General features: G+C 37.6%; 1 protein-coding gene across 1 annotated transcript in view; it reads left to right on the forward strand.

Annotated features, from left to right (window-relative positions):
- Positions 1-12,947, forward strand: part of ALG14 (ALG14 UDP-N-acetylglucosaminyltransferase subunit) — a 105,388-nt gene that overhangs the window by 14,327 nt on the left and 78,114 nt on the right. The gene's annotated exons all lie outside the window — the stretch shown is intronic.

Below are 12,947 nucleotides of genomic sequence, written 5' to 3' on the forward strand. Positions count from 1 at the left end.
ACACTGTCTCTCTCTCTCACACACACACACACACACACACACACTCTCTCACACACACACACACTCACACACACACACACACACACAGACACCGTCTCTCTCTCTCACACACACACACTCTCACACACAGACACTGTCTCTCTCTCTCACACACACACATACACACACACACACACTCTTAAGCCTGTTTGCATTAAATTTTGGTCACTTATAAACATAATCCCCAACTAACATACTACTAAAATGTATTCTCAAAAAATCCATGTCAACCAAGATCGGGATATAAATCTGCTTGCTATCATTCAGCTATAGCAAAATGTGTGGTACTTTTTTCCCTCTGCGGAAAATAAGCCAAAATGATTTTGTTTTTGTTTTAGGAATCAATACTGTATAGTTTCTTAGGGCTGCTATAACAAAATACCATAAACTGGGTGGCTTAAAACAATAGAAATGTATTTTCTCATAGTTCTGAAGACTGGAAGTCTGAAATCAAGGTGTCATGGGGCCATACTCCCCCTGGAGGTTCTGAAGAAGAATCCTTGCTTCCTCTTGTCTTCTAGTTGTTGCCAGCAATGCTTGGCCTTCCTTAGGTTGGAGCTGCATCACTCTCTGCTTTCACAGTCATATGACCTTTTCTGTATCTCTGTCTTCACATGCCTTTTTTTTTTTTTTTATGAGGATACCAGTTGGATTTAGGGCCCACTCTAATTCATAAGGCCCTCATCTTAACTTGATCATATCTGCAATGATCTTATTTCTAAATGAGGAGTACACTGTCACTGCAGCCTCAGCCTCTCAGGTTCAAGTGATTCTCCAGCCTCAGCCTTCTGAGTAGCTGGGACTACAGGCATGTGCCACCACATCTGGCTAATTTTTGTATTTTAGTAGAGCCAGGGTTTCACCATGTTGGCCAGGCCGGTCTTAAAATCCCGACGTCAAGTGATCTGCCCACTTTGGCCTCCCAAAGTGCTGGAATTACAGGCATGAGCCACCGCACCTGGCCAGGAAAGTCTCTTTGACATATAATGCAAAACAAAAACCTTTCCCTTTGCCTTTTAGGAATTGTGAAAGTCTAGAAATAGCATATGATTTTTTTAAGTGTAAAAGGAGAAAATAGAGACTATTGAGTATACTAGTAAGTGTTCGTTTCATTATTATGGGACAGATAATAGTATCTTCATTTTACAGATGAGAACATTGAGGTTCAAAAGTATAAATAACTCAGCCTGAGTCCTGCCAAATATGTGTCACATACCTAGACGTCTCCTCCAAAGCCTTTACTTCTGTGTAACTACCCTGCTGCTTTTGTGTATCATTTGCCAATTCAAAAGACTCAGTAGGAGAAGAATCCCCTGGAAATTCTCATCTAAGGCATCAGAGACTAAACATGTCATTTAGTCTTTTATCTTAGGTTGTATTTGAGAAATGGTAGAGAATTTGGAGAAAATGATGATGATTTTTCACACAAGAATAATGTGAAAAGTCTAGTTTACCAGTGGCACAGAGCACTTAAAAATATACAAAGAGCAAAATAATCACAAAATTGTTACTGTTTTTTTCAATGTAAAGAGCAGGTATCTTTGGTTTTACCCAATTGCTAGTGTGCAGGTTGTTTCTGAAGTTGCATCCAATTTGGAGGCTCTATTTTTTTTTCTTTTTTTGAGACAGAGTCTTGCCCTGTCACCCAGGCTGGAGTGCAGTGGCATGATCTCTGCAACTCTACCTCCCAGGTTTGAGCTATTCTCCTGACTCACCCTCCTGAGTAGCTGGGATTACAGGTGCATGCCACCATGCCCAGCTAATTTTTGTATTTTTGGTAAAGACGGAGTTTCACCATGTTGTTTAGGCTGGTTTTGAACTCTTTACCTTGTGACCCACCCACCTCGGCCTCCCAAAGTGCTGGGATTACAGACATGAGCCACCGCGCCTAGGTGGAGGCTCTATTTTTAATTTAGCATGTGTATTAAATATTTCCTTCCAGGCCTATCACTGTATGTATTGTTTATTTACTGAATGATTTCATGGTTTAGTGAAACATTTGGAAGATTGTTACATACTATACATCACAACACTTAGAACCAAGTAAATTGGGTTTGCTTCACATTGATAAGAAAGCCAAACATTTTTTATTTATTTATTTTTTTTGAGACAGAGTCTCCCTCTGTTGCCCAGGCTGGCGTGCAGTGGCGTGATCTCGGCTCACTGCAGCCTCCACCTCCCGGGTTCAAGTGATTCTCCTGCCTCAGCCTCCTGAGTAGCTGGGACTACAGACATGTGCCACCATGCCTGGCTAATTTTTGTATTTTTAGCAGAGATGGGGTTTCACCATGTTGGCCAGGATGGTCTTGGTCTACTGACCTTGTGATTTGCCCGCCTCAGCCTCCCAAAGTTTTGGGATTACAGGCATGAGCCACCGCGCCCAGCCAGATTTTAGATTTTTATAGTGCCATTATTTTGTATTATCAAAGTGCAATGTAGGACTGAGCATCTCTGTCTGATTTCCTTTCACTAACAATTTCTTACTGGGGCAGTGCAGCCTCTGTTAGAAAGAAAGTTCTACTCCATTCCTAAAAGAGCCACTACTCATGAATCTGAAGCTGGGAAAAGCTCCACAGAGATACAAATGAGTTCTTGAGGGCGGTAGCATGAACATTTCTGCTTGCCACCACTGGATACCACACTGTGTGTTTGTGTGTGTATGTTTCTGTGTGTGTGTGTGTCTCTGTGTGTGTAGATGTGTGTGTATAGGAGTGTTTCGTTTGTATATGTGAGGGACAGAAAGACAAAGATATACACCTTCCTGCCAGCCTTACTAAGGTGGTTTCCCTCCTGGTCTCTTTCTACACTACAGCTCAGCCATCTTTTGTACTTTCCATGGAACTCCCCAGGCTAGGAAAAGGTGGGGTCTTGCTAAAAAAAATCAATAGTGATCAATACATTTGCTGGAAGAGCCCATATTAGCCAAGTATAATTAACAATCTAGACCTGCACTGTCCAGTATAGTAGGCACCAGCCACATGTAGCTACTTATATTTCAACTTAAATTAATTAAAACTAAGTAAAATGTACAATTTGGTCCCTTGGTTGCACTAGCCTCATTTCTAATGCTTAGTAGCCACATGTGGCTAGTAGCTACTATTTTAGATCATGTAGATTAGAACATTTTTATCATTGCAGAAAGTTCTATCAGATGACACTGATCTAGACTTTCATTTATAATAAGCGGAAAAGGAAATATGATTAGATGTGATGAAGATAATTAACAAATTCAAAACAAAGGGTCCCTCCCAAAAGTTAATATTGAAACAAAATAACTTTCTGGCTCCTGCGTGACCACAAGAAACTTAAAAAGAGGAAGAAAATAACTTTTTAAATTTCATATTATCAAGGAGGTATTCCAAATAAATTCAAGGAGGTATTCCAAATAAGCAAGAATAATCTGTTTTATTTATTTATTATTATTTTTGAGATGGAGTCTCACCCTGTTGCCCAAGCTGGAATGCAATGGCGCGATCTTGGCTCACTGCAACCTCTGCCTCCTAGGTTCAAATGATTCTCCTGCCTCACCTTCCCGTGTAGCTGGGATTACAGGGGCCTGCCACCACTCCCAGCTAATTTTTGTGTTTTTAGTAGAGACTGGGTTTCACCATGTTGGTCATGCTGATCTCGAACTCCTGGCCTCGTGATCCACCTGCCTCGCCCTCCCTAAGTGCTGAGATTGCAGGCGTGAGCCTCCGGGCCCAGCCAAGAATAATAAAGGAAGCAATTTTAAAACAAGAGCGATTCCTTGGAAATTAAAGTGCTTATCAAAATTGAAAGTTCTGAGTTAGTAATTATCAGGTTAAATATAGCTGAAAACCTTATTTGTGAATTGAAAGTCAGGCTAACGGAATTCTCCAGGAAATAAGGCAAATATGAGGGAAAAGAATCATGAAATGTCAGGAATGAGAGGAAAGAAAATAAAATTTTTAAAACTTTTAAAAATTTTAAAACTCTAGATTTTCATTACCTTTCTCCTAGCCCAGGTATCACTTGATCTAGGAGAAAGGTATAATAATTTTTATATAAAATTTAATAATTCAAAAATAATTTTAAATATAAAAGTTTAAATAATTTTTAATAATTTTAAAAATAAAATTTTTTAAATTAAAAAAAAATTTCAAACTCTAGAATAGATTTTCATTACCTTTCTCCTAGCTCAGGTATCACTTTTTAATTTAATTAAGTCTCAGCATAACATAAGCAGTTATATGTATAGTCTTAACTCACCACTGTTCCTTGTATACCATGTCTTCTTCTGATTTCATTTTGTTTTCCATTTGGCTCAAGTGTTTCCTTCAGTATTATTTTTTTTTTTTTTTGACAAAGATTATATGGACAGTGTATTTCCAGAGTCTTTTCAGCTCTGAAAGTATCTTTTTTTTTTTTTTTTCAGACTGAGTCTCACTCTGTGGCCTGGGCCGGAGTGCAGTGGTACCGTATCAACTTACCACAACCTCCGCTTCCTGGGTTCAAGCGATTCTCCTGACAAAGCCTCTCTAGTAGCTGGGATTACAGGTGTGAGCCATGATGCCCAGCTGATTTTTTCATTATTATTAGTAGAGATGGGGTTTTGCCATGTTGGCCAGGCTGGTCTCAAACTCCTGACCTCAAGTGATCCATTCACCTTGGCCTCCAAAATGTTGGGATTACAGGCATGAGCCACTATGTCTGGCCATCATCTCTGAAAATATCTTTATCTGTTTTTTTTTTTTTTTTGGAGTCATTGTGTCACCAGGCTGGAGTGCAATGGCATGGTCTTAGCTTAGCTCACTGCAACCTCTGACTTCCTGGTTCAAGTGATTCTTCTGTCTCAGCTTCCTGAGTAGCTGAAATTGCAGGGTCATGCCACCACTCCCAGATAATTTTTGTATTTTTAATAGAGACAGGATTTCACCATGTTGGCCAGGATGGTCTCAATCTCCTGACCTCCTGGTCTGCCTGCTTCGGCCTTCCAAAGTGCTAGGATTACAGGCATAAGCCGCTGCACCCGACTGAAAATATATTTGTTGTGATATAATATCCCTACGGTTGTTTGGCTTGATGTACCATACTAATTGTAATGCCACAGTTTTTTGCTCTTGGAGTATGTAAATACTATTCCATTCTCTTCTAGCAGTCAGAGTTCCAGAAAAGATGTTTGATCCTAGTTTGATTCTCTTTCCTTCGAATTCTGAAATTTAATCAGGTCATGTCTATATGTCTCTTTTAATTCTTTCTCAAATTCAGTGAACTCTTATGATCTTTCTTCAATTTAGGACCATTTTCTTCCCTTTTTTCTACTTGTCGATTTTGTAAATGAATCTTTTTTCATATTATACAGGTCATATGTATATATCGACATGCACATACATACACAGATGGTCATCTAAGGAGAAATGACCGTGTGTGTGTGCATGTGCATGTATTTTCACAACCTTGCACAAATGCCAAAATCCACAGATGCTCAAGTCCCTTTTATAAGATGGTGTGGTATTTGCACATTGCTTATCCTCCCATATACTACAAATAATCTTCAGATTATTTAAAATACCTAATGTAATGTAAATGCCATGTAAATAGTTGTTATACTGTATTATTTATGAAATAATGACAAGGGGGGAAAAAGCCTGTACATGTCCAGTACAGTCATCCATTTTTTCCCAAGTATTTTTTATCCATGGTTGATTGAATCCATGGATGCAGAACCCATATATCCAGAGGACTAACTATGTATGTGTGTGTGCATATATGTATTTCTAGAAAGATTACATGGACAGTATAGTTCCATATCCATACAACAGAGTTGTGTGCTTGTGTATGTGTATATGTATATAACTGTATACATTTTCTTCCTGCTTATTCTTTCACTTTTTTATGTGTACAGAAGTTTTAGATTTTAATGTTTATTTTTTTCTTTAGGAATTCAAATTTATATTTTCCCGTAGGACTTAAAGGTCATAGAGTTTTAGGTCTTTAATTCATCTGGAATTGATTTTTTCTGTACAGTGTTTGAAAGAGATCTAATTTCCATATGGCAAAACAGCTGGCCCAGCTCAGCACCATTTATTCAACAGTCCATTTCTGCCGTGCCACCATTGTTATGTCAAGTTTCTGTGTATGCGTAGGTCTGTATCTTAGCTCTCTATTCTTTTTTTTTTTTTCAGCTTCTGCTATATGTTCAGCCTAGCTCTCTATTCTGTTAATTGATTTGTTTGTCTATCCCTCACCCAATACCAAACTCCCTTAGCTTTATCCTTCAGAAGTGTTTTAATTGTTCTTTCTTTCTTACACAGGTTTTTAAATTAGCTTTGACAAGAACCTTGTTGACGTTTTTATTTCCATTAAATTGAATATATTAGTTTGGGGAGAACTTATATCTATTTGATGTTGTCTTCCTTTCCAGAAACTTCACCTCTCTCCATTGTTTAGATTTCCTTAATGCTTTTCAGTAACATTTCTTATTGTTTTCATAAAAACCTTGCATATCTTTTGGTGTGTTTATTTCTAAGTATCTTGTTGGGTTTTTTTCATTTGTTTTACTTTTGGAAGTAATATGTCTTTTAATGACATTTTCTGTGTTGTCAGTATATAGTGATATACTTGACTTTTGTATACTATTCTTATAAGAACTACTTGCTATGTTCTAATTAATCCTGATAATTTATTTTTGTTATCTGTGAAGATAATTGCATCATCTGCAAATAGTGATAGTTCTAATTCTTTCTAATCCTTACACCTTTTATTTTTCTCATTTTTTGTCAGAACTTCCAGAACAGTAACAAATAGAGAATAATGTAGTAGACATCCCTGTATTCTTTCTGATTTTAAAAATGTGCTAAGAGTTTTATTTTAAATCATATTTGGTTGTTGATTTTTATCAAATTCTTTTCTGCAGGTGAGATAATATGATTTTTCCAATTTTATTTGTTTGTATGGCCAAGTGCATGGTATGAACCATTCTTGAATTCCAGGAATAAACAGAGTTTGTTTATGGTGTGTTGTATTTTAATACATTGCTAGATTTGGATTGCAAACATATTGTTTTGGATTTTTAAATGTATGTTCCTGCGTGAGACTGTCCTGTGCTTTCCTTTGGTATTGGTATCCAGGTTCCAGTACTCTCATCATATCAGCTGTGGAGCATAGACAACTTTTTACTCTCAAGAGGAATCTGTGTAAGCATGGAATTGATTACTTCTAAGTTTTATAGAACTTGTCTAAGATAAAACCGCCTGGGTCTGATGTGTTCTTTTGTTACGGCTATAGGACGTTTCAAGCTTTGTGTTTCTTTTTAAATCAGTGTCATTAAGACATTTTTTCTAGGAATGTGTCCGTTTTATGTAAATTTGCAAATGTATTGACAGAAATATTTTCAAAATTGTACTAGACAGGTCTTGCATTGCTATAAAGAAATACCCAAGACTGGGTAATTTAAAAAGAGAAGTTTAAACTGGCTCATAGTTCTGCAGGCTATACAGAAAGCATAGCAGCTTTTGCTTCCTGGGAGGCCTCAGGAAGCTTACAGTCATGACAGAAGGCAAAGGGGGCCCGTCACTTCACATGGCCAGAGCAGGAGGAAGGGGTGGGGGGAAGTTCTACACACTTTTAAACAAGCAGATCCTGTGAGAACTCACTATACTGTATAGGGGTGGATGGTGCCAAACCATTCATGAGAACTCCACATGATCCAGTCACCTCCTGCCAGGCCCCTCCTTCAACACTGAGGATTACAATTCAACACGAGATTTGGTAGGGCCACAGATCTAAACCATATCAATAATATTTTCTTGTTATTTTTTTAATTTATGCTGTAGCTGTATAGTTTGTGCCCTTTTCAATTCCTAATTTTGCTTGCTTGAAGCCAGACATTGGTCAATTTTAATATTCATTTTTTGGTTGTTTGAGACAGGGTCTTGCTCTGTCACCCAGGCTGGAGTGCCAAGGTACCACTGCAGCGTCGACTTCCGGGGCTCCAGTGATCTTCCCACCTCAGCCTCCCAAGTAGCTAGGACCCCATGCCTGGTAACTTTTGTATTTTTGGTAGAGATAGGTTGCACATATTGCTCAGGCTGGAATTTTAATACTGTTTTCTAGATTTAACTTTTTGATTTCTCTGTGGTAGCTTATTTTCTCTTTAATTTCTCCTTTTATTTTTATAAGCTTATTACTTCGTTTTTATGTTTAGACTGTTGTTCTCTTTTCAGTGTTTTAAGTTGTATCTTTATCCCATTAATTTTCAGCCCTTATTCAGATATGACTATATATTGCTCATTAGGTAACATTTTATAGCATCTCAAAAATTTTGATATGTAACAGTTTTATTATTGTTAATTTCTAGGTACCACAAAATTCTCATTATGAATTTTTCTTTGACCCTTTAATTTCAAATTTTTCAATTTTCTAAATATAATTTTTAAATTGATTTATTATTTTGTTCCAGTGTAGTCAGAATATCAGCCTGTTTAATTATTGAGTTTTTTTTCATGGCCTTGAAATTTACTTAATGTTTTTGCATGTGGTCAGTTGTTACATGTGTCAGTGAGAAAAATGTGTATTCTCTAATGGTCTATTACATGTGGCAATTAAATGAAGCTTCTTAATTGTATTGTTCAAATCCACTGTGACCTTGACAACATTTTTGTATATTTGACTTAGCTATTACTGATAGAGATATGATGAAATTTCCCACTGTGATAGTAAGCTTAATTTCTTCTTGTAGTTGTGTCGGTTTTGTTTTGTATATCTTGAGACTATTTTATTATATTCGTTTAATTTTAAAATTGTTTCAGCCTAGGTCAGTTGAACTTTTTATTATTACAGTATTTAATGACGTATTTTATCCTTAAAATGCTTTTTTGTTTAAGTATATATTTTTTCTGATATCAATATGTCTAACCTAACTTTCTGTTCTTATCCTTGGTACCTATATGTGCTTTTATGTTTTGGATGTATTGCCTGTAAGTAACATGTAGCTAGACTTTTTGTAAAACTAATCTGACATTGTGTGCAGAGAATGTGTTCTTGTAAAAAAAAGTTCCTTGGTATTTGCTGAGACTTGCTTTGTAGCCTAGTATGTGTGAGTTTGAGTACATTTTGTGTGCTTAAAAAGAAATATTCCCAGTTGTTTGTTGCAGAGTTCTTTATATGTCCATAATGTTTACTGCATTGTTCAAGTCATCTTCTGTGTCTTTTTAAGTTGTTTTGATGTCTTCATCTGTTCAGTAAGAGGGATGCATGGGCTGGGTGCTGTGGCTCATACCTGTAATCCCAGCACTTTGGGAGGCCAAGGCAGGAGGATTGCTGAAACCTAGGAGTTTGAGGTTACAGTGAGCTATGATCATGCCACTACACTCAAGCCTAGATGACAGAGTGAGTATCTCTAAAACAAAAGACAAACAGACAAACAAAAAAACAGAAAAAGGCAGGTATATAAAAATTGTGCTTGTGAATTGGTCTTTTTTCTTTGTATTTGTCAGTTTTCTGTACATATTTTTGCATTCTAGTTCAAATTTGATTCTTCGTAGTGAATTATTTTTAATCATTATGAAGTGACCCATTTTATCCCTAATAATGCTTTTTTTTTTAAATCTATTTTATCTAACATTAACTTAGAAATACCAGCTTCCTTTTGGTTACTGTTTGCCTGGTATATATTTTTCCACCTCTTTATTTTTACTTTTGTGTGTGTGTTATTGCATTTTTGATTTGTCTTATATATGACATATAGCAGAATTTTTTAAATTTAAAACTGATAATTGTCTTCTAATTAGCATGTTTGCTACATATACATTTATTGTGATTACTAATGCATTAGATTTCTTTCTGCTATTTTATTTTGTCCTTTTTGCTTAGACCTTTTTCTTTGAATCTTTTGTTTTTCTTCCTTGGCTGCCTTCTATTAATTAAGATGTCTTTATTCCCCCCTTTTCCTTTCACTTAGAAATGGAAATCATTGTATTCTCTTAGACATTATTCTTTTTTTAATTTTTTTTTTTTTTTTTTTGAGATAAGAGTCTGGCTCTGGTGCCCAAGCAGGAGTGCAGTGGTGCAATCTTGGCTCAGTACAACCTGTGACTCCCAGGTTCAAGCGATTCTCCTGCTTCAGCCTCTGAATAGCCGACATTACAGGCCTGTACTACCACACCTGACTAATTTTTGTATATTTGGCAGAAACAGGGTCTCATCATTGTTGCCTAGGCTGGTCTTGAACTCCTGACCCCAAATGATCCACCTGCCTTGGCCTTCCAAAGTGCTGGGATTACAGGCATGAGCCACTGCACCTCGCCCCTTAGTCATTATTTTTGTTTGTTTGTTTTTGAGACGGAGTTTTGCTCTTGTTGTTCAGGCTGGAGTGCAATGGCACGATCTCGGCTCATCACAACCTCTGCCTCCCCGGCTCAAGCAATTCTCCTGCCTCAACCTCCTGAATAGCTGGGATTACAGGCATGCACCACCATGCCCAGCTAATTTTGTATTTTTAATAGAGACAGGGTTTCTCCATGTTGGTCAGACTGGTGTCAAACTCCCGACTGCAGCTGATGCTCCTGCCTTGGCCTCCCAAAGTGCTGGAATTACTGGCATAAGCCACCGAGCCTGGCCTGACATTATTCTTAAATTTTTAACATAGGTAATTAATTAAAGGAAAAAATATAATATCTCCATCCTCTTCCCAAAAAACAAAGCTTTTATTTTTATTTTTTCTCATTCTTACTGTTATCTTAAACAAGGCTTTTAGAATATTCTAACTGTGAGCACTCCTTCTCATTCTACATATTATTGTGTAGTATTTTGGTTCTAACTAACTTGTTTTTATACCCCCAAGTTAGTTATCATTATTATTGCTTTATACAGTTGTGCTTATTTAGATGCACATTTGTATAGCATTTTCTTCCCTTATCCTTGCTTCTTGTATCCTACTTGTTTTTTTGGATTCAATGTCTTTCTTTCAGAAGTATGTCTTTCATTAGTTCCTTCATGGAAGGTCTGTAAGTGATGACTTTTCATGTTTTTGTTTGTTTACCTGAAAATATATCTTGGTTTTGTCCTTCCTTTGATTAGAATTCTAGTTTTCCTTCATGACTGAGTTTAGCATTCACAAACTTATTTAACAAATATTTATTGAATACCTACTGAGTGTTAGGAATACAGTAGTGAATAAAACCAAAAAATCTCTGCCCTTATGGAGCCTACATTCTTCTAGTGGCTGCATAATAAACCAGATAACTAGGTAACATTTATAATGTGTTAGTGAAAACTTGTTAAGAAGAGGAATAAAGCAAGGGAATAGGAAGATTAAGAGGGTTGAAGGGAGGTTGTAATTTTAGGTAATGACCAGGAAAGGTGGTGTTTAGACAAAGCCCTGAAGGAGGTGAGATATTAAGCCATCTGGGGAAAGAGGATTCTGGGAGAGGAAGCAGTAACTGCAAAGAAGGCCCTGAGGTGGGGCTGTGCCTGGCAGTTTGTAAAATAGCAAGGGGATCAGCGTAGCAAGGGGATCAGCGTAGCCCAAGCGAAGGAAGCACAGAAATAGGATATGAGGTCTTAGAGGTAAAGGAAAGGGTGTTAAGGTTGGGTCTTTTAAGACCTTGTGGTTCATTTTTTGGCTTTGAAGTTTTTTCCCAGTGAGTGAAATTGGGAGCCATTGGGAGGTTTTAGGTACAGGAGGGACGTGATCTGACAGGATCACTTTGGGTGCTGAATAAACTGAAGGGGATAAGGGCAAAAGCAGGGAGAGGGGTTTAGCGGATATTGCAGTGCTCCAAATGAGAGATTGGCATGGCTTCCACTAGGAATGGCAGCCTTGAATACGGGGGAAAGAATTCAGATTCTTGATACATTTTGAAGTCAGAGCTGATAGGATTTGCTGGCAGATAAGATGTAGGGTGTGAGAGAATCAGGAGGAGTAGAAGATGATATCCAGGTTTTTGGCCTAAGCCACTAGAAGAATGGAGTTGCCACTTACACAGGGAAGGTTAGAGGGGTCATCAGGAGGGCTAAATGTGGGTTGCCTGTAAACATATAAGTGAAGAGGTAGATAATACAATGGGATCTATGAGTCTGAGGTTCAGAAGGAAAGTCTGGTCTGTAACATAGATTTTGGAGTCTTCTGTACATAGGTGATGGTACGTAAAACAAGAAATTAGGTAAGATTACCCAGGGAGTAGGCCAGGCACAGTGGCTCACACCTATAATCCCAGCTACTCAGGAGGCTGAGGCAGGAGAATTGCTTGAACCTGGGAGGCAGAGGCTGCAGTGAGCGGAGATCAAGCCACTGCACTTCAGCCTGGGTGACAGAGCGAGACCCCATCTCAAAAAAAAAATAAAAAAGATTACCCAGGATTGATTGATAGAAAATAGAAGAGGACTAAGAACTGAGCCTTAGGGCCATCTAGTAATGAATTTCAGATATAGGAGAGCTGTTGTTGTCTTGGAAATATCAGCTATCAATTTGTTCCTTTGTAGGCTTTTCTCCTCTCCATTCTCCAGAAGCCCTGAAATCCCAGCCCTTAGGCGTCTGGCATAATTGTGTCATCCTCTTCAAACCTGCATGTCACAGGCTGTCTGCTCCCTTTTCATTTTCTTCTTGTTTGTGGCAATCAGGGACTTCCATTTCCTTCTTTCTAGTTCAGTTAAAATCGTATTTTGTTATATTTCTGACAACATTTAAAATCGTTTATAGAAGCAGGGTTATAAAGCTAATTTATATTGCTGTTCTAGCAGAACCAAAGTCAAAATCATTTTCTAATGAAAGTCAGAGTTTTGAGATACCCTTGGTGTGGATACCTATTCTGCACCATTTGTGTAAACAGTACCCCTCCCTCCCCCAATTTTCCTCACTTTTTGAATAATGTATTATAATTGTGGCAGTTGCAATTTCATAGCTATAGAAAACACTCCTGTGGTTACAGGCCTTGAACTATCTCTCT

The sequence above is a fragment of the Cebus imitator genome, unplaced genomic scaffold (genome assembly GCF_001604975.1).
Source record: "Cebus imitator isolate Cc_AM_T3 unplaced genomic scaffold, Cebus_imitator-1.0 Scaffold633, whole genome shotgun sequence".
NCBI classification, from domain to species: Eukaryota; Metazoa; Chordata; class Mammalia; order Primates; family Cebidae; genus Cebus; species Cebus imitator.